We start from the raw sequence: 23,009 nt of genomic DNA on the forward strand, positions 1-23,009 counted from the left end.
CCTGTGAGGTGGGTGGGGCTGGAGAGGGCTCTCACAGCAGCTGCCCTTTCAAGGACAACCTCTGCCAGGGCTATCGCTGACCCAAGGCCATTCCAGCAGGTGCAAGTGGAGGAGTGGGGAATCAAACCCGGTTCTCCCAGATAAGAGTCCGCACACTTAACCACTACACCAAACTGGCTCAGAAACATGGTGCTTTTTTTCAAAATAATGATAATATGTTAATTATATGACAGTTCAGAGTTCATTTAAAGCGTATGAGGGTTATTTACAGCGCAATCCAAAGAGAAGAGCTGAATGGCTTAGGGAGCCAACTGATCCCCATGCTAGTGCAGGACCTTAGCACCATAAGAAAAATGTGGTTGCTGTGGATGGTCACTAGGTTCCAGCTACCTTCAGTTCATCCCAGGGCTCAATGCCCTCAGAGCTGGGAGCACCCACCATACATGAGATGAGTGTCCAGGTCTGCACTGTGGAGTGATCAGCCATGAGTATGGATGTGCAGTTCCTTCCATGATCCTCCAGCTCCTTAATCATAGCAGCTGGATGTTCAGAAGGAATTCTGTTCTGCCATGTCCTGATGAAGCAGACTATTTGCTGTTCACAGAATACGGAAATCCCTAGCTCTAAAGTCACTGTTGTCCCATCTCTTTTTTCACGGAAACAAAACGAACATAAAATGCAGAAGAGAAAACCCTGGCGAGGGATTGGGAAAGCCCTTTTCTCTTGTGTATGATCCCAATAAACTAACCGGGCCTTCCTGACATCTACAGCGTGTGGTGTATGCTCCTCTGGGCGAGAGGGAAAGAGAAAAAACACTGGCAGAACAATATCCTGAGAAATATGGAAACTGTTAATTTATCTTGGATAGAAAGCTCATCTTATTCCCATCAATCCAAGTAAAGGATGGGGAACAGCTGACAGTCCTCAACTCACACAACCCAGTGAGCTGATGTAATGACTAGTAAAAACACCATTTTATATGACAACAGACAAAGGTGACACATAGCCATGGGTTCAAATGGCTTATACATTAAACAGGAAAGAACAGGTAGAGGCTCCATTGAGGAACAGGTAAAGAAACCACAATTATATAGCCCCTTCAAAAAAAATTTAGACAAGATGGTGGAGAATAGAAGATGACCATCGACACCATTGAGATGTGCACTTTTATGGAAGGTCTGAGTCCTTAAGAAATCACAAGAAACCAAAGTAAGGGTCAGGACTACGTTGTGAAACCCTTATTCCAGGGGTGTCAAGCTCACGAGGGCCGAATCTGACGTAAATGAGACCTTGTCAGACCAGGTCATGTGTGACATACAATGTAATGCCAGGTTGCAGAGAGATAAACTTTATAAAGGACAAGGACAAACACAAAGCTTTTTTAAAAACTTGAAATAAAGCATGCTTAAAACATTAGCACTTGTCTTAAAGGTGCTTTCTTTGTATCCCCCCCCCCCCCGGTGCGATTCAGGGAACTGGGCAAAGGAAGCTCTGGCTCTTTCCTTCCTTCCCTTGGGGACCAGCGAATGCCAGCAGGAAGCAAATGCCAGCAGGAAAATAGTGGAACTTTTGTCCTAAAAAGCCAGTTTGGTGTAGTGGTTAAGTGTGCGGACTCTTATCTGGGAGAACCAGGTTTGATTCCCCACTCCTCCACTTGCACCTGCTGGAATGGCCTTGGGTCAGCCATAGCTCTGGCAGAGGTTGTCCTTGAAAGGGCAGCTGCTGTGAGAGCCCTCTCCAGCCCCACCCACCTCACAGGGTGTCTGTTGTGGGGGAGGAAGGTAAAGGAGATTGTGAGCCGCTCTGAGACTCTATCCTTGAAAGGGCAGCTGCTGTGAGAGCCCTCTCCAGCCCCACCCACCTCACAGGGTGTCTGTTGTGGGGGAGGAAGGAAAAGGAGATTGTGAGCCGCTCTGAAACTCTGTCCTTGAAAGGGCAGCTGCTGTGAGAGCCCTCTCCAGCCCCACCCACCTCACAGGGTGTCTGTTGTGGGGGAGGAAGTTAAAGGAGATTGTGAGCCGCTCTGAGACTCTTCGGAGAGGAGGGCGGGATATAAATCCAATATCTTCTTCTTCTTCTAAAGCAGGAAAAGACTGATACTTCAAAAAGCAAGTTATTTTCTCTTTATGTATGGCTTGAAGCCATGATACATTGAATTGCAAAGCTATTTCTTGGCTGATGAAGGTTTGGATACCGAAACCAGTCCCTAGAATTGATTATTCTATTTGGCTAGTTTTACAACGTGACTGAGGAAGACTGAGGAAGATGACTTTTGCATTTGGAACTTTTCATTATAAAGAGAGACAGAAATGTGTTCTTTCTCACTTGTTATGGTCGTTTCCCTTTAAGGGTTATATTATAAATCGCATTTACAGCGCCACACAGTTTGCTATTATTTACTTATTGGGAACTCAGGCAAGGAACAAGTCTTCCACTGGAAAGAAAAGCACATACCTCCCTCTTGTGATGAGGAGGAGGGAAGGGAATCAGACCCTGTTGGGTCAGAAGGGGGCTACTAGAATGCAACTGGACTGTTCTCCTCTGAGTTTGCCGATCACCCTGCCTAAAATAGGAACGGGGAAATGCACAACATAGGCACTCTTGCCAGAAAATCTGGAATAGATGCCCTAGGGAGTGTGGGTCTGCCCCAGTTGGGAGATGGAGGAGGAAAAGGAGAAGGAGAGTTTAGATTTATACCCCATCCTTCACTCAGCATCTCAGAGTGGCTTACAATCTCCTTTCCCTACAAAAGACACTAAGTGAGGTAGGTGAGGCTGAAAGACCTCTCAGAGAGCTGCTCTTGAGAGAACAGCTTTGCTGGGAACTTGTGGCTGACCCAAGGTCAGAGCACACAGAGTTATCCATAGCTGCAAACGGGTTATCGAAGAGAAGCCCCAGTGACGGAAAATGGGAGCCAGAGAAGTGTCTGAAAAGGACCATTCATGACTGTAGACTATGTTTGCTGAGGGAGTCCCCCAACACTTTGGAAATCCCTTCAACGGAGATAGCCTGTACTGATATATTTCTGGGAATTGCCTAGAACCAGATTCTGAAGGCTTCTGCCACTAGAGTCAAGGAAGCCGTGTCCCTTTGTCTGATCAAATAAGACTTTACTGTGGTGTTGTCCACAGGAATGAGGACTCTTTTAGCCTCGAGAAAGACTGCAAAAGGAAGTACACCATATCTGATAGCTTGACGTTCGAAAAAGTTGTTACGCATACAAGACTCAAACAGATCAGGAACCATCAGCAGAGAAGATTCCACAATGAGACCCCCAACCCAGTGGGGATTCATCACCAAAAACCTCAACGTCTTGCAATTGAGTCACAGTTCAGGAATTCCCTGTGTTGCCAGCAACTGTTCATCGTTTAGGCCTTCAGTCCATCAGGATCTCAGCCAATATTTCCTCTGGGCCTTAGCTGAATTATAGTTTTGGCCCAGCAACACCAGGTGAGGGTGACATTCAATCAGAACACACAGGAGAGCCAGTTTGGTGTAGTGGTTAAGTGTGCGGACTCTTATCTGGGAGAACCGGGTTTGATTCCCCCCTCCTCCACTTGCACCTGCTGGGATGGCCTTGGGTCAGCCAGAGCTCTGGCAGAGGTTGTCCTTGAAAGGGCAGCTGCTGGGAGAGCCCTCTCCAGCCCCACCCACCTCACAGAGTGTCTGTTGTGGGGGAGGAAGGTAAAGGAGATTGTGAGCCGCTCTGAGACTCTTTGGAGTGGAGGGCGGGATATAAATCCAATATCTTCATCTACCTCACAGGGTGTCTGTTGTGGGGGAGGAAGGGAAAGGAGATTGTGAGCCGCTCTGAGACTCTTCGGAGTGGAGGGCGGGATATAAATCCAATATCTTCATCTACCTCACAGGGTGTCTGTTGTGGGGGAGGAAGATAAAGGAGATTGTGAGCCGCTCTGAGACTCTTCGGAGTGGAGGGCGGGATATAAATCCAATATCTTCATCTACCTCACAGGGTGTCTGTTGTGGGGGAGGAAGGGAAAGGAGATTGTGAGCCGCTCGGAGACTCTTCGGAGTGGAGGGCGGGATATAAATCCAATATCTTCATCTACCTCACAGGGTGTCTGTTGTGGGGGAGGAAGGTAAAGGAGATTGTGAGCCGCTCTGAGACTCTTCGGAGAGGAGGGCGGGATATAAATCCAATATCTTCTTCTTCTTCTAAAGCAGGAAAAGACTGATACTTCAAAAAGCAAGTTATTTTCTCTTTATGTATGGCTTGAAGCCATGATACATTGAATTGCAAAGCTATTTCTTGGCTTTCTTGAGTAGAGGGCGGGATATAAATCCAATATCTTCATCTACCTCACAGGGTGTCTGTTGTGGGGGAGGAAGGTAAAGGAGATTGTAAGACGCTCTGAGACTCTTCGGAGTGGAGGGCGGGATATAAATCCAATATCATCATCATCTTCTTCTTCTCTCTGAAAAAGCCTCTAGATGATTACCTCGTCACCCCTGGCTCTTCTCCCCCCATCCTATAGACCAGGGGTGGCCAACGGTAGCTCTCCAGATGTTGTTTGCCTACAATTCCCATCAGCCCCAGCCATTGGCCATGCTGGCTGGGGCTGATGGGAGTTGTAGGCAAAAAAACATCTGTAGCGCTACCGTTGGCCACCCCTGCTATAGACAGCAGGTTCTCATGAGAAGCTATTCATGCCACCTTCATCTCTGGCCTTGAAGATGATAAAAACTGTACAGGCGAAGAAACCAGTAAGTAACACCTGCAGGATGAACTGGGCCCATTACTATCCACATTGACACTTGAGAGGAGGCCAAGGGTTGTTTTGCCTCACAGAGGTGACCATATGGGACAATCCTGTAATACTAGTCAATGTCAATTACCTTCACACTGACTGGGCAAATGTATGCTAGAATCATGCCATTAAAAATAAGATTCCCAGATATCATACACGACTGTGCATTGGAACAGTTAGGAACAGAACCAGCCAGAGGGACCTTGGGTTTAGTTCTGAGTAGGGCTCAAGAAGTGGGGAGAAATGTAGATGTTGTTTCCCTAATTGGGAACACTGATACAATGGTATTAAGTTCAGCATTCATGCCAATGGAAAGTTGCTCCAAAAGTTCTGAACTATCACCCGTGTCTTCAAAGGAGGACGCTTCACAAAAATTAGAGGATGTCAGAAAAGTTGAAAGGGTCCGATCTCTCCAGGATGTCTGGAAACTATTTAAAACCTGTACAGTTAAGTGAATGCAGCCCTAAGAGGCCAAAAGGTCTCAGCTTCAATTAAAAATGTTGATCTACTAACCTGCATCTGTTCACTAAATTAGCCTCTGTACCAGAGGACTGGAAAGCAGCAAATGTCACACCGGTTTTAAAAAGGAGTCCGTAGGTGATTCAGGGCATTGCAGATAATTTAGACCAAGGGTGTCAAACTCATTTGTTATGAGGGATGGATCTGACATAAATGAGACTTTGTTGGGTCAGGCTGTGTGTGTCATAAAATGTAATGCCAAGAAGCGAAAATACAAACTTTATAAAGGACATAGAAGTGCTGTCTTTTTTTTTTTTAAAGATGCTTTCTTTGTATCTCTCCTGAGGGGTCCAGGGAACTGGGCAAAGGAAACTTTGGCTTTTTCCCTTCCTCCCCAGAGACTGAGGAGGGGTAGGAGCCTCAGTCAATGAAAGGAAGAGAGGCTTGGCTCAGTAGCTCTGCTGTGCGACTGAGAGAGCCTGGCAAAGCAAGCTCTTCCTCTACCCTCTTCCTCCCCAAGGGAGGAGCCTCAGCCAATGGAGAAACAGAGGCTTTGCTCTGTAGCTTCTGTGTGATTGAGCAAGCCTAGCAAAGTAAGGAGTGCTGCAGAAGGAAGCAGACTTGCTTGTGGGCCTGACAGGAGCCCTCTGGGGGGCCTGATATGGCACCCAGGCCGCATGTTTGACACCCCTGATTTAGATTAACATGTATTCCAGGAAAATTAGTCGAAACGGTTACTAAGAATGTTAGGAAAATAAAACAGCCACTATTGTAAAGCCACTGTACTAATCTATGGCGATTTGGAATATTTTGTGCAGTTTATCTCAATGTTAATCCTGCGGGATTTATCCGCAGTTTTCATTTCTGTAGACCAGGAGCGGCCAAACTTACTTAGTGTAAGAGCCACACAGCATAAATGTCAGATGTCTGAGAGCCGCAAGACATGAACATCGGATGTTTGAGAGCTGCAAGGAAGGAAGGAAGGAGAGGTGGAAATAAAGCAACTTTAAATGCAGTCTTCAAGCTGCCAGCCAATAGGGCAATGAGGGCTTCAAGAGCCACACAACATGTGTGAAAGAGGCACGTGTGGCTCCCAAGCCACAGTTTGGCCACCCCTGCTGCAGACTATGCCAGGGGTGGCCAACGGTAGCTCTCCAGATGATTTTTGCCTACAACTCCCATCAGCCCCAGCCATTGGCCATGCTGGCTGGGGCTGATGGGAGTTGTAGGCAAAAAAAAATCTGAAGATCTATCGTTGGCCACCCCTGGACTATGTCATTCTTCTGAGATGCCTAGATTATTACATTAAAGGACAAGCATAAAAACAGATTCAGTCTTTTTTATCTGACTATGCATTTATTGATTATTTCACAGAGCTCAGTATTGTCACTGATGTTTTAATATGGTATTTATGACCTCTAAGATTGTCCAAAGTCTTTGAATGGGCTGTTTTCAATATACCAATGATATCCAGCTACACATTACACTGAATTAGCCTGCAGAAGCCAGTTTGGTGTAGTGGTTAAGAGCAGTGGACTATCTGGAGAACTGGGTTGATTCCCCACTTTTTCACATGCAGCTGCTGGGTGACCTTGAGTCAGCCACATGTTCTCTCAGAGCTGTTCTCTCAAGAGCAGTTCGCAAAGAGTTCTCTTACTCCCACCTACCTCTCAGGGTGTCTGTTGTGGGGAGAGGAAGGGAAGGAGATTGTAAACCACTAAGACTCCGAGTGAAGGGTAAGGTGGAAATCCAATCTTATCCTCCTTCTGGGCTCTGGAAGCTGCAGTCAGGTGGCTGAAGAACACGCTGTGGCTTAATTCTGGTAAAACAGGTGCGATACTGACTGGGAAAGCTGAGATTCTGGAGGAAGATATGTTACCCACATTAGATGTGCCTTATGCTTTATCATTAACAGACTCAGCTTGGGAATTCAGTTAGATCCAGCCCTCCTGCTGGAAAAGCTACCAAATCAGGTAGCACAAAATGCCTTTTTCCAACTTCATGCTTGGAAATGTAGTTTTCTTTTTTTTAGACTCAGCTGACCTAGCCACGCTAATCCATGCTATGACTACCTTTTGTCCGGGCTACCACAACATGCTTATACATGGGACTGACCTTAAAGGCAACACTGAAGTTACAATTGGTGCAGAATGTGACAGTCGCATTAACAGGAGTTAGGCATCTTGATTGTGTCTGCAGGACTGCCTCAGGTAGATCCAATTGTCATACTAAGGATTATGAATTCCTCAACTAATGTTATTTAGAACTATTTCTTCTTAGGCCTTCTCACTGGCCAGTTTTATGCAAGGGGCTTCTTGAGGACACAAAGAAGGTCCCAACCTTGCAAAGAAATAATGGAGATTTTAGAACATATGAAGCTGCCTTATACTGAATCAGACCTTTGGTCCATCAAAGTCAGTATTGTCTTCTCAGACTGGCAGCGGCTCTCCAGGGTCTCAAGCTGAGGTTTTTCACACCTATTTGCCTGGACCCTTTTTTGGAGATGCCAGGGATTGAACCTGGGACCGTCTGCTTCCCAAGCAGATGCCTTATACTGAATCAGACCCTCGGTCCATCAAAGTCAGTATTGTCTTCTCAGACTGGCAGCGGCTCTCCAGGGTTTCAAGCTGAGGTTTTTCACACCTATTGGCCTGGACCCTTTTTTGGAGATGCCAGGGATTGAACCTGGGACCTTCTGCTTCCCAAGCAGATGCTCTACCACTGAGCCACCGTCCCTCCCCAAGAAGCTTCATAAGGCAGGGTTTTTCAGCATGGTTTTGGTGGCTTAAAGGTAAAGGCAGTCCCCTGTGAAAGCATCAGTCATTTTCGACTCTGGGGTGACGTTGCTTTCACAATATTTTCACGGCAGACTTTTTTACAGGGTGGTTTGCCATTGCCTTCCCCAGTCATCTACACTTTCCCCTCAGCAAGTTGGGTACTCATTTTGCTGACCTCGGAAGGATGGAAGGCTGAGCCAACCTCGAGCTGGCTACCTGAACCCAGCTTCCGCTGGGATTGAACTCAGGCCGTGAGCACAGCTTAGGACTGCTATACTGCAGCTTTATCACTCTGCAACACAGGGCTTGGGAGGTCATTATTTCGAGTAAATCACTTGTGATATAGTTATTTGTTCTGTATTTTTATGAAATAAGATTTTAGCTGGTTTCAATTAAATAAACCACTGGGAGTCCCACTCATTAGAAGAAGAGAGAAATATAACCAAATAATGTAGTTTATCTGGTGTTTCTGTTATAGATTTTGTACTTGATCTTTTAATACAATTCTATTTTACAACGGTTTTATCTGGCTCTATATATTGAACTAATCTGAAGGGCTCCAGAGATCTCAAAAGTAGGGCATTAATTTAAAACCACCCACTTTAAGCAGCAGCATTCTGATGAAGACTTGATCCTAATTCTCAAACATCCAAGTCTCTTCAGAAGAATACTGATAGCAAAGCATCTTGTAGATAGGAGACTAATGAATTTATAAATAAAGCTTTCATGAACCAGAGCTTTTACCAAATGTCTTTAGGTATCTCATGCTCTTAAAAGAGCATTAAGAAAGGAAGTAAAGACAATAAAAATATTTAATGCAGCACTTAGGTTTGTTTTGCTGTAAAACTTTGGTGAGGACCATGATGAAATTTATTTGGATGATTACAGAGGAGCTAAACAAAATACGCATCTACATTATCCTTACCAATCTATGACTCCAGTCAGAATGGTTTGTCGGCCAACAGAAAAGCTCAGTATTGTGAAACTCTAAGAATGACTAGGTTTCTTCCCTATTTGACTTTCAAAATGGTGCAGACAGAAGCAAATAACCCAGCAGGATCAGCATCTTACACACTACAAAGAGCCAATAACTATTGGAGGAAACAGGCAGTCAGATTATAAAGCTACACAAAAATCACTAGTTCACTGAAAGACTCATAATTTTTATATGCCTCGAAGCCAACTGTGACACACAAGGAGGTGTTACTCTACAATGCATCACGAAATTACAAAGTTGTATTCCTTACAGCAAGCACCACCAGCTGCAGGACATTTCAAAACTTCCTATTAATGCACAGAAGGAATCACTTATATGCAACCAAGAGTCATTGCAGAGTTTATTTACTTCACTACACCATGCTTTTTTCCCCCAGTGGGGACCCAAAACAGCTTATATCCTTCTCCTCCCCTCCATTTTATCTCCACTGGCCTATGGTCACGCAACAAACTTTCATGGGAGACTGATGATTTGAGCCTGAGACCTCAGATCCTAGTATATCAGTTCAGAACTCTAAAAACTTTGGTGAGGAAATTGGAGCAAACAGTGACAAAGTTAGATTACCAGAAACATCACTCACTTCCTTTTTTCCAAGTCAGTCACTGAAAAGTTCCCAGCAATCACTAAGAATTAAATTACTACCACCTTTAGACTTTAATCTTGTCCGCTGACTACTTCTAAACTTTCAGTAGTTAAAATTTTGATTTACTTTTGCCATTTACCTGATTGTAAGCACAAACTCAAATTTCTGTTTCCCCTTGGACCAACATGGCTCACTGCAACCTCCAAAAAATTACCGAAGACTTCACTGAGTTCATCATAATCAAGCTTTACTTCTTCAGTCCTGTTTTTGCCCACCAGCAACACTTCCAGTTATCTCGTATGATCCCCTTTTCCATAACTGTATTTTACTCACTAAATGCCATTTTTCTCTTCTAAGTGCCCCAAAGTGCAAAACTTTACGCTGCTACCACTCCTTTCTAAGGAGGTCAAGGAGAACCAATGTGTCCCATCTTTCCAGGTAACATTCTGAAATAAAATACTGCAAAGATTTTTTAAAAGAAAAAAGGTGTTCATTGAGGATTCAGTGCTAGTTTTTTTGTTGTTTTTTTTGAGATCTGGGGTAGAAAATGTTCCAGAAAAACTCCTATTTTGTAAAAAAATTCAGTACTTTAAATGTTCCATGTCTAAAGATTCATTGTTTCATAGGATTAACAACAACAAATGGAAGCCACTGCCAATATATCAGGCGAACTCAGCAATTTCAAGTTTCTAATTACATGTAGTAATCCAAATATGTAATCCAAATATTTTAAAAAAATCACATTTTGAAGCCATCTGATTGGTTTTTATTTGACCTGTACAGCCAAAGCTAAAATGCTTGCGTGTCTTCTATAACAAGGTAGAAGAGATAGGGACGGTGGCTCAGTGGTAGAGCATCTGCTTGGGAACCAGAAGGTCCCAGGTTCAATCCCCGGCATCTCCAAAAAAGGGTCCAGGCAAATAGTTGTGAAAAACCTCAGCTGGAGACCCTGGAGAGCCGCTGCCAGTCTGAGAAGACAATACTGACTTTGATGGACCAAGGGTCTGATTCAGTATAAGGCAGCTTCATATGTTCATATGTTTGGGGAGGGATGGTGGCTCAGTGGCAGAGCATCTGCTTGGGAAGCAGAAGGTCCCAGGTTCAATCCCCGGCACCTCCAAAAAGGGGTCCAGGCAAAGAGGTGTGAAAAACCTCAGCTGGAGACCCTGGAGAGCCGCTGCCAGTCTGAGAAGACAATACTGACTTTGATGGACCGAGGGTCTGATTCAGTATAAGGTAGCTTCATATGTTCATATATGCTCATTATAATCACCAATCTCATATGGAACTATAACAAGCAACGCAAGTGATGTATTGAACTATGTAGACGAAGGTTACCTTTTTGGACAAGCTAAGCAAGTAAAGAACCACATCTATGACATATAATTCAACATTCTTCGGGTGTACTTATTCCCCCTCTTATTTTATCCTCACAACAACCCTGCGAGATAGAGGTAAGACTAAGAGTGACTGGCCCACAGTCACCCAACAAACGAGTAGGAGAAAAGGGATATGAACTTGGGTCCCCCACAATCTGTACCACACTGGCTCTATTAACAGGTGAGTTAAATACAGCAGGAGGTGCTCCTTTAAGGTCCCAGGCCCCATAGTACATAAGAACCAGCACTTTGAATTGTGCTCAGAAACAGATCAACAGTCAGTACTAACCCTTCAGTACCTGTAGTCAGCCCACAACAATAACCTGGCCACCACATATTGGCCACCTGAAGTTTCCAAAAGCAGCCCCACACAGCACATTACAAGGATGGAGCGCTGTGACCAAATCAAGCTTTCTGAAGAACAGCAGCCAGCTGCAGCTAGCAAAAGGATCTAATGAGTATCGTGGAGACACAAGCCTCCAATCATAGGCCAGGATCCAGCAGCAATGATTCTGCTCTTTCAAGAATAGTATAGTTCCCTCAAGAACATGCTGACTCCTCAGGAAACTTTCTCATTGACTGACAGTACCTCACCCTTGTCTGGATTGAGGTTGTTTACTGGCTGTCATCCTATTTCTCATCTGTAATCATTTGTTTCAGGATTTCCACAAACCCACTCAGAAACGGAGCTGGAGGTTATCTGCTTATTAGTGGCTCTGCGCTCCAAATTCCAAGATGATCTCTCTCAGCAGTTTCATACACATCAGGGGTGGCCCAACTTGCTTAATGTCACAGCCACAGAATAAACGTCAGATGTCTGAATAGGCAATGATGGCCACGAAAAGATAATTATATAAAACATTCAGGCCCAGGGTCACCTTTCTTCAAGAGGAATCACACCCCACCTCTTTCAGAGCAGCTAAACACCAGGCTGTAAAGAGGCACTTTTTCCGCCTTTCTTGAGCTACTCAACCAAATACTATTACCATTACCCAAACCCAGGCATTTTCCCCAGCTGAGCAGATAAGGCAGCCCTGCATCATCTTTAGATGTGCTCCTCTTGATCAGGAACTGGAAGGGGGAAGGGTGGCCACCACCATCCTGTCCTACAAATCTGCTGACCACAACTTAGGAGGCATTCAAAGGGATGACCCTAAGACCATCTTCCTTCCCGAGGAACACATATCACTACACCTCAGATGCAGAGAGGTAATTCAACAGTCACGCCTAACCACTTTGCAACTGATCCAGCACAGCGACGACGCCGGGCACCATCAGCAACTCCAGAACCAGCTTTTAAGTCTTAGGAGGCGCTGACTGTGAACCAGACTCTTTCGGCCAGTCAAGTCTACCTGGCGGGGCTGTTGGGAGGCAGGAAGGGCTCCACTCTCCATGAGGCAGCACCAAGAGGGCACTTTCCTCCCCTGCCTTCACACAGTCGCATCTGAGCACCTCAAACGGCGCACAGACACAAGCAGCGTCTGAGCGCAAGGGGATGGGACGGTGGCTCAGTGGTAAGTAAAGAACCACATCTATGACGGTGGCTCAGTGGTAGAGCATCTGCTTGGGAAGCAGAAGGTCCCAGGTTCAATCCCTGGCATCTCCAAAAAAGGGTCCACGCAAATAGGTGTGAAAAACCTCACCTTGAGACCCTGGAGAGCCATGAATGGGGCTGTGGCTCAGTGCTAGAGCATCTGCTTGGGAAGCAGAAGGTCCCAGGTTCAATCCCCGGCATCTCCCCAAAAAAAGGGCCAGGCAAATAGGTGTGAAAAACCTCAGCTTGAGACCCTGGAGAGCCGCTGCCAGTCTGAGTAGCCAATACTGACTTTGATGGACCAAGGGTCTGATTCAGTATAAGGCAGCTTCATATGTTCATATATGTTCAACAAACGGCGTCTGCCCCCCCCTCCCTTCGATGTAGGGTTGCCAAGTCCAATTCAAAAAATATCTGGGGACTTTGGGGGTGGAGCCAGGAGACATTAAAGGTGGAGCCAAGATCAAGGCTGTGACAAGCATCATTGAACTCCAAAGGGAGTTCTGGCCATCACATTTAAAGGGACGGCACACCTTTTCAATGCCTTCCTTCCATAGGAAATCATGAAGGATTGGGGCACCTTCTTTTGGGGCTCATAGAATTAAACCCCCTGGTCCAATCGTTTTGAAACTTGGGGGGTATTTTGGGGAGAGGCACTAGATGCTGTACTGAAAATTTGGTGCCTCTACCCCAAAAAACAGCCCCCCCAGAGCCCCAGATACCCGCGGATCAATTCTCCAAGATTTTCTATGGGAATAAATCGCTTTAGGGAATAATAAAGTTCCCAGCAGACATTTCCCTCCCCTCCCCTCGCTTTCTGACGACCCTGAAGCGGGGGGGGGTGGGGAGGGCCTCCAAACCGGGGGATCCCCTGCCCCCACCTGGAGATTGGCAACCCTACTTCGACACCCCCCCTCCACCCCCCCCATGGGCTTCCCTCCCTCCCCGTCGCGCCTGCGCCTGTCACTCACCGCCCCAAGCGCCGAACTGACGAGAGCGTCCAGCAGATGCACTCCCGGGTTCCGACGGCCGGACCCACCCTATCCTGCCCCGCCCCTTTTTGCCCTCTTCGTCCCGTCCCGTCGGCCTCAAGCCCGAGTCACTCCTTGTCCCGCCCCCCTGCAGCTCTGATTGCGCCCGCCTCGCTTTCAGGAGCTGTGATTGGGCGCCGCCGAGCTGATTGACCGGGACCCTGCCGAGCCCGCCTCCGTCCCAAGGCACGCCCCTCGAAGGCGACTTCCTCGCCGAAGGGGTGGGCGGAGCCCTCGTCGGAGCGGCCGGAAGCGACCGCTGGGGGGCGCTCGAGGGACTCTTCGCTGCGGGAGGGGAAGAAAAAGTGTCCCGGGTTGTTCCTTTCCGTTCCGTTCCGGAGGCTGCGAGCTGCGTCTGCTGGAGGGAATTCGCAGCGCGTTTCCTTGACGCGCCCTTGGGGTGGTTTGTAAACTTCAGTCACGCTTTGGCGCCTGGCTGTCCCGCAAGGGCAACCGCTGGGGTTGCCAGGTCCCATTCAAGGAATATCTGGGGACTTTGGGGGTGGGGCCAGGAGATATTGGGGCGGAGCCAAGAGCAAGGGTGTGACAAGCATCATTGAACTCCAAAGGGAGTTCTGGCCATCACTTTTAAAGGGACGGCACACCTTTTTAATGCCTTTCATTCTTTTGGGGCTCTAGGGTTGCCAAGTCCCATTCAAGAAATGTCTGGGGACTTTGGGGGCGGAGCCAGGAGCCTTTGGGGGTGGAGCCAGGAGACTTTGGGGGTGGAGCCAGGAGACTTTGGGGGGTGGGGCCAGGAGACATTAGGGGTGGAGCCAAGATCAAGGGTGTGACAAGCATCATTGAACTCCAAAGGGAGTTCTGGCCCTCACATTTAAAGGGACTGCACATCTTTTTAATGCCTTTCATTCTTTTGGGGCTCTAGGGTTGCCAAGTCCCATTCAAGAAATGTCTGGGGACTTTGGGGGCAGAGCCAGGAGCCTTTGGGGGTGGAGCCAGGAGACTTTAGGGGTGGAGCGAGGAGACTTTGGGGGTGGAGCCAGGAGACTTTGGGGGCAGAGCCAGGAACACGGCTGTGACCAGCATCATTGAACTCCAAAGGGAGTTCTGGCCCTCACATTTAAAGGGACTGCACACCTTTTTAATGCCTTTCATTCTTTTGGGGCTCTAGGGTTGCCAAGTCCCATTCAAGAAATATCTGGGGACTTTGGGGGTGGGGCCAGGAGACATTGGGGGTGGAGCCAGGAGACTTTGGGGGTGGGGCCAGGAGACTTTGGGGGTGGAGCCAAGAGCAAGGGTGTGACAAGCATGATTGAACTCCAAAGGGAGTTCTGGCCATCACATTTAAAGGGACTGCACACCTTTTTAATGCCTTTCATTCTTTTGGGGCTCTAGGGTTGCCAAGTCCCATTCAAGAAATGTCTGGGGACTTTGGGGGCAGAGCCAGGAGCCTTTGGGGGTGGAGCCAGGAGACTTTGGGGGTGGAGCCAGGAGACTTTGGGGGTGGGGCCAGGAGACATTAGGGGTGGAGCCAAGATCAAGGGTGTGACAAGCATCATTGAACTCCAAAGGGAGTTCTGGCCCTCACATTTAAAGGGACTGCACATCTTTTTAATGCCTTTCATTCTTTTGGGGCTCTAGGGTTGCCAAGTCCCATTCAAGAAATATCTGGGGACTTTGGGGGCAGAGCCAGGAGCCTTTGGGGTGGAGCCAGGAGACATTGTGGGTGGAGCCAGGAGACATTGGGACGGAGCCAGGAACAAGGCTGTGACCAGCATCATTGAACTCCAAAGGGAGTTCTGGCCCTCACATTTAAAGGGACTGCACATCTTTTTAATGCCTTTCATTCTTTTGGGGCTCTAGGGTTGCCAAGTCCCATTCAGAGAATATCTGGGGACTTTGGGGGCGGAGCCAGGAACAAGGCTGTGACCAGCATCATTGAACTCCAAAGGGAGTTCTGGCAATCACATTTAAAGGGACTGCACATCTTTTTAATGCCTTTCATTCTTTTGGGGCTCTAGGGTTGCCAAGTCCCATTCAAGAAATATCTGGGGACTTTGGGGGTGGAGCCAGGAGACATTGGGGGCGGAGCCAGGAGACATTGGGAGTGGAGCCAGGATACATTAGGGGTGGAGCCAGGAGACATTGGGGTGGGGCCAGGAGACATTAGGGGTGGAGCCAAGATCAAGGCTGTGACCAGCATCATTGAACTTCAAGGGAGTTCTGGCCATCACATTTAAAGGGACGGCACACTTTTTCAATGCCTCCCTTCCCGTTCTGCCAAACGTGTGGTTGAAACCATACATTCATCCAGATACCGTTCCCCAGTCTTATTTGTAAAGGGAACACAAGTCAGTTCTTTCTTACAAACATGTACATGCAGATTGAACATGTGTTCACTGTAACTGGCAAACAGGGCTAGTATAAGGCAGTTTCGTGTATTCAGTGCAGGCAGATGCTGCTGAGCCACTGGCAGGCCTTAGCTGTCTGCTAGCCAACCTGGGACACAAGAGGTCACCGGCATCCCCTTCTAGGCCTTTGTCTCACGTCAGGCCCAGAAGTAGGGTTGCCAAGTCCAATTCAAGAAATATCTGGGGACTTTGGGGGTGGAGCCAAGATGAAGGCTGTGACAAGCATCATTGAACTCCAAAGGGAGTTCTGGTCATCGCATTTAAAGGGACGGCACACCTTTTCAATTCCTTCCTTCCATAGGAAATAATGAAGGATAGGGGCACCTTCTTTTGGGGCTCCTAGAATTGGACCCCCTGGTCCGATCGTTTTGAAATTTGGGGGGCATTTTGGGGAGAGGCACTGGAAGCTAGGCTAAAAATTTGGTGCCTCTACCCCAAAATAGAGCCCCCCCCCCAGAGCCCCAGATACCCGCAGATCAATTTTCCATGATTTTCTATGGGAAGAAATCTCCATAGGGAATAAGAGTTCCCAGCAGACTAGGGTTGCCAAGTCCCATTCAAGAAATATCTGGGGACTTTGGGGGTGGAGCCAGGAGACATTGGAGTGGAGCCAAGATCAAGGCTGTGACAAGCATAATTGAACTCCAAAGGGAGTTCTGGCTATCACATTTAAAGGGACGGCACACCTTTTCAATTCCTTCCTTCCATAAGAAATAATGAAGGATAGGGGCACCTTCTTTTGGGGGTCATAGAGTTGGACCCTCTGGTCCAATCTTTTTGAAACTTGGGGGATATTTTGGGGAGAGGCACTAGATGCTATACTGAAAATTTGGTGCCTCTACCTAAAAAAACAGCCTCCCCCAGATACCCACGGATCAATTCTCCATTATTTTCTATGGGAATAAATCTCCATAGAGAATAACAGAGTTCCCAGCAGACATTTCCCTCCCCTCCCCCCGCTTTCTGATGACCCTGAAGCGGGGGGAGGGCCTCCAAACTGGGGCACCCCTGCCCCCACCTGGGGATTGGCAACCCTACTGGGATGCATCACAGACACTCCAGAGCAATATTCTGGAAACGAAAAAGAAGAACTCACAGGTCTTTATTAGCCCGTTCTGGGCCAAAAGACCTCCGAAACACTTAAGGTTGTCAAGTCTGACTGATGAAATACCTGGGGACTTCAGGGGTGGAGCCAGGAGCAAGGAAGTTACATCATTTTTGTGATGTCATGTCCTGTGACATCGCTTCCAGGTCAAAAGGTCAAGTGATGTCGCTTCCTGAGCTTCGCCTAAAGCCAGGGCGGGTGGTGGTGTTATTTTCTAAGACTACTGTTTTCCAATGTGCAAATACTAAAATTCATCCCAATGGAAGGTATGTTTTTGTAGCAGGAAAGTTAGGTGGCAGTTTGATAACGGTGGCATCAATATGCACCCAATGAAGGTCAGATCCAATTTTTAGTCAACCCTATCTGATCTTCAGTCTTTTCAAACAGGGGCGCTTATCATTGGTTGTGACTTAAACTGCATCGTTAATTCTAACCTTGATAAATCTTTTAGAGCACAGAAAGATCCTAAACATTCACAAGTGTCCGAATTCGGAAAACTCCTGAAGGCTTTCAACATCACTACGTCTGGAGGGAACATAACCCAGGGGTCCGTGAGTACACTTACTACTCTCACATTCATGACACCTATACCAGAATTGATTTTATTTCAGTTTCAACTTCTTTTGTTAAAAATATGGATTCCATTGATATCGGATCCAGAACCATTTCAGACCACTCATGGATGATGGGGTCATTTAATTTATCTCCTGAGAGAGGGGAGAAACCTTCATGGATGCTGAATAAATTATTATTGTGTAGCGACTCGGTCTGCACAGTAATTGAGAAACACATAAAAGAATAATTTTTATTTAATGCAGATTGTGGTGCTTCCCAGGAAAATGTGTGGGAGGCATTCAAAGAAAAGCTAAGAGGCAGCCTTATTTCTCTTTGTCAGCCTGTAAGAATGAGAAAAATAAAACAATCAGAATTACAATTGGAAATACAAGGCCTAGGAAAAAAATATGAAGCAGAGAGGCAAATGCACTTTGCAAAAATTAAATAATGCTCGTGCTAAATTAGAATTATTGGAGACTGATTCTATTCAAAAGGATTTCTTATATGCTAAGCAGAGATTTATAACCAAAACTCCAAAATTTCTGAAATTACTAAAATATAGAATACAGAAAAAGAAAGCTAATACTTTGGTGTACTCTATTAAAAATCAGCAATCAGGTGACCTGTAGGAAAGAGACAGAGATATGGATATGCTTGGTCCCCTTCCAATCTTCGTCCCATCGTGAGAGGTGCTGGCTGTGGGGAAAGGAAGTTATACCCTTCTCCAATACTGGTGCTGTGCAACGCACCAACAATAAGATCTCTGTTTTCCAGGATTATCTGGTGGAACAGGTGGCAGACCTGGCTTGCATGACCGAGACCTGGGTGTGGGATGGTGAAACCGTTGCCTTGTGGCAGCTCCCCCCCCCCCAGCTTTTTGGTCCTCCACCAGTCCTGGACTAAAGGGCGGGGAGGGTGTGGCGATGCTTATCTGGGAGACTTTCTCCTTCAGGGCACTCCCTGAGACATGGATTGCTGAAATTGAATGTGTGGGCCTGGTGTGGGATGCTGAGGAGTGTCCTGCCTGGCCTGATGGAGGTTATATCCACCTGGGCATTGGAGTATCCCAGACTATTGGTTCTGGGAGACTTCATGTCCATACTGAGGATGTGACCTCTCAGGCTAAGGACCTGGTGTCCTCCATGTACATATGAACATATGAAGCTGCCTTATACTGAATCAAACTCTCGGTCCATTGAAGTCAGTATTGTCTACTCAGACTGGCAGCGACTCTCCAGGGTCTCAAGCTGAGGTTTTTCACACCTATTTGCCTGGACCCTTTTTTTTGGAGATGCCAGGGACTGAACCTGGGACCTTCTGCTTTCCAAGCAGATGCTCTACCATTGAGCTACCGTCCCTCCCCAAACATATGAACATATGAAGCTGCCTTATACTGAATCAGACCTTTGGTCCATCAAAGTGTGTATTGTCTCCTCAGACTGGCAGCAGCTCTCCAGGGTCTCAAGCTGAGGCTTTTCACGCCTATTTGCCTGGACCCTTTATTGGAGATGCCGGGGATTGAACCTGGGACCTTCTGCTTCCCAAGCAGATGCTCTACCACTGAGCCACCATCCCTCCCCAAAGCACATGAGGGACACAGATGAACATATGAAGCTGCCTTATACTGAATCAGACCCTCGGTCCATCAAAGTCAGTATTGTCTTCTCAGACTGGCAGCGGCTCTCCAGGGTCTCAAGCTAAGGTTTTTCACACCTCTTTGCCTGGACCCTTTTTGGTTGGGGATGCCAGGGATTGAACCTGGGACCTTCTGCTTCCCAAGCAGATGCTCTACCACTGAGCCACCGTCCCTCCCCGCCCATTAGCCCAGGGCTGGTCGAGGACCAAAAAGCTGGGGGGGAGCTCTCCCATTTAGGGCTCTCCCAAGTTGTTTCAGCTCCCACACATCAAGTGTGCCACTCACCAGATCTTATCTTTGTCTCAGGGATTGGAGTGGACTGTATTATCACGGATGTGGTGCTACGGTCAGACCACTTTGTCCCAAAGGCATGGTTATGAACGCCTAACCCTCCCTGTTTAAGCGGGCGAGCAGATTTATGCTTGCCCAAGGAACCAAATGAACCCAAATAGGTTCCAGCAGGCTCTGTGGGATCCAGTTTCCCCTAGCGGACCATTGGATGAGCTGGTGAAAGACTGGCATACCCGTCTTTCTGAAGCCATTGATGTGGTCACTCCCCAGCACCCTCTCCACCCACATACCAACTTGGCTCCTTGGTATTCCTCAGAGCTGAGGCGGATGAAATGGGAGCTGAGACGACTAGAGAGAGTGTGGCAGAAGGCCTGAGACGAAGCTACAAGAACATCTTATAGGTCGTTTATGAAGACCAATGAGATGGCGACTAAGGCAGCAAAGAAGTTCTATGCTGCTTCCATTGCTTCTGCAAAATCATGCCCAACCTAATTATTTAGATTAATTCAGTCCTTAACATCTTTGCCTCAGGGCATGCCAAAAGTTAGGGAATTGGATATAGGCTGTGTGGATTTTGCAGATTATTTTACAGATAAAGTCTTGTTGCTCCGCCACGACCTTCCAACCACAATTGATACAATAATGGAACTGGAAGCTCCTTGCCAGTCTTCAGGTCCAGTTTTGGACCATTTCAGCCTGCTCTCCCAGGATGAAGTTATAAGACCCTGGCTGCTGTGAAACCCACCACTTGCTCCCTTGATCCTTGTCCGTCATGGCTGATTAAAGCCTGTGGTGACGGCATACAAACTCTCCTGAGGAAGATCATCAACTTGTCCGTCTCAACGGGGGCATTCCCGGGTGCCTTGAAGGAGGCAGTGGTCCGTCCTCTCCTGAAGAAAACCATCTTTGAACCCTATAGTCCTAGCAAACTACCGCCCAGCCTCAAACTTGCTGTTCATGAGCAAGGTAGTGGAGAGGGTGGAGGCAATGCAGCTTCAGGCTTTCTTGGAGAATGCTGATGTCCGAGATCCCTTCAAGTCCGGCTTCCACCCTGCCCATGGGACGGAGATGGTGTTGGTTGCCTTGGTGGATGATCTCCGGAGACATCTGGATTGAGGTGGTTTGGCACTGCTTGATCTGATCTGTCAGCAGCATTCAGTATGGTCATCCATGAAGTGTTGGTCCACCATCTCACCGGTGCAGGGATACAGGGGCTGGCCCTACAATGGCTGGTCTTCTTTCTCCAAGGTCAGGGACAGAGGGCAGCATTGGAGGTGAACTATCCCAGCGGCACCTATTACAGTGTGGTGTGCCACAGGGAGCAATTCTTTCTCCAATGTTATTCAACATCTACATGCTCCCCCTTGCCCAGATTATCTGGAGATATGGGCTGGGGTGTCATCAGTATGCGGACGACACCCAGTTCTATCTGCTGATGGATGGCCACCCGGATTCAGCCCCAGAGGAACTGGGTAGGGCACTGCAAGCCGTGGCTGGTTGGTTGCAACAGAGCCGGCTGAAATTGAATCCATCGAAGATCCTGTGCCTAGGTTGCAGGGGGCTGGGATCAGAGATCAGGCTCCCATCCTTTGATGGAGCTCCATTGAAGCCCCCATCGAGGGTGAAAAGCTTAGGGGTATTTCTGGATGCTTCTCTGATTATGGAGGCTCAGGTTACCACCACTGCCAGATCGGCCTTTTTCCATCTGGGGCGGGTCAGACAGTTGGTCCCGTATCTTGCCCCCCATGACCTGGCCACAGTGACCCTTGCAATGGTCACTTCCAGGCTAGATTATTGTAACTCTCTCTACGTGGGACTGCCCTTGACCCTCCTCTGGAAACTTCAGCTGGTGCAGAACACTGCTGCACGGATGTTGACATCATCACCTACATGGGCACAGATCCATCCTGTGCTGCGTAAATTGCACTGACTACCCATTGAGTACCGGATCCAGTTCAAGGTGTTGGTACTTACATTGAAAGCCTTATATGGCCAGGGACCAGATACCTATGGGGAAAAGACTGACAGAGATAGAGAGATTGAACAAAGCAGGAGTCAAGTTGTACCTTTAAGACCAACCAATTTTTATTTAGAACGTCAGCTTTCGTGTGCTCTTAAGCACACTTCCTCAGACGAGGAATCCAGCACAGTGAGCAAAGCCATACATAGCTGAGCAGAGCCGTACATAGCTGGTAGGCAGTGGCCCAGAATGCAACATGGTACAGATTTAAGAACCAATGACAGTGAAGTAAAATTATCTGGTAGGCAGCGGTTTAGAATGTAAAAGGGTACAATGACAGAATAGTAAAATTAACAAACTGAGCAAACCTTTGATCTGAGTAGCATGAGCATGGGGAAGCAACAAAACAGTAGTATGTCAAAATGTGAGATTGTCTATCAATGACAATGGGAGATGGGTTCAATATATGTAATGGGATAAGCAACCAAAGTCCGTTTGTCAATACAGCTAAAGGAGAAATACATTGGATAGTGACGTTCTTGTCCACCTAATTTACTTTTTAACATGTAAACATAATTCTAGTTTGCCATAGAAAAAAGGAATACAATAAAATATAGTGAAAATGGCTAAAGCATATGTAATGATATATGCAGCCAATATCCCTGTTTTGAGTATGTCAATACAAATAACTATACTGATACACAGTTCTAAAAGAGAAACACATTGGAATACTGTGGATGTATAGCTATACTCACTGAGAGTGGGTTTAGCATCTGTAATGAGATAGAAACCCAATATCCCTGTTCAGTCCTGGGAAGGTGTTTGTTCCAAGTTTCATAATAACTTGTAGTTCAGCAATTTCTCTCTCCATTCTGTTCTTGAAGTTCCTTTGCAGTAAAACAGCTACCTTGAAGTCACCCGTTGAATGCTTTGGAAGGTTAAAGTGTTCCCCCACAGATCTCTCAGTTCTGTGATTCCTAATGTCAGATTTGTGTCCATTTCTCCTTTGGCGGAGGGTTTGTCCTGTTTGCCCCATGTCGAGAACTGAAGGGCATTGTTGGCATGTAATGGCATATATCATGTTGGAAGATGAACAAGTGAATGAGGCTGAGATGGTATAGTTAATGTTGTTAGGCCCAGTGATTGTGTTGTCTGGGTGTATGTGGCAGCAAAGTTGGCACTTGGCTTTATTGCAAGCTCTGGGACCGGTGTCCATGCTCAGATGAGATGCTATATTGTTGTGGGTGAGGAGTTGTTTGAGATAGGGGGGTTGTCTGTGTGCAAGAAAAGGTTTACCCCCCAGTGTTTTTGAATGAGAGCTGTCACTCTCCAAAAGAGGTTGTAAGTTGTTGATATGTTTAACTGTTTTAAGTTGAGAGTTGTGTGTGACCTCTAGTGGTATTCTGTTATTGTCTCTTGCGGGGGGGGGTTGTCTATCTTGTAACAGGTTTTCTCTGGGCATCATTCTGGCTTTGTTGATGTGTCCTGACTTCATCAGGTGAGGGAGAGGGAGAGAGAGAGAGAGAGAGAGAGAGAGGAAGGAAGAAGATGGGAAAAGACT

The 23,009-nt window shown here is 47.1% G+C and overlaps 1 protein-coding gene across 2 annotated transcripts in view; it reads right to left on the minus strand.

Moving 5' to 3' along the window:
• PACSIN2 (protein kinase C and casein kinase substrate in neurons 2) overlaps positions 1-13,625 on the minus strand; it is a 127,699-nt gene extending 114,074 nt beyond the window's left edge. For both annotated transcript variants that reach the window (XM_060258504.1, XM_060258503.1), the window contains exon 1: positions 13,470-13,625. The gene's annotated coding sequence lies outside the window, so the exon portion shown is untranslated. The remainder of the gene's footprint in view (positions 1-13,469) is intronic.
• Positions 13,626-23,009: the final 9,384 nt, after the last annotated feature.

The sequence above is a fragment of the Heteronotia binoei genome, chromosome 17 (genome assembly GCF_032191835.1).
Source record: "Heteronotia binoei isolate CCM8104 ecotype False Entrance Well chromosome 17, APGP_CSIRO_Hbin_v1, whole genome shotgun sequence".
Lineage (NCBI taxonomy): Eukaryota > Metazoa > Chordata > Lepidosauria > Squamata > Gekkonidae > Heteronotia > Heteronotia binoei.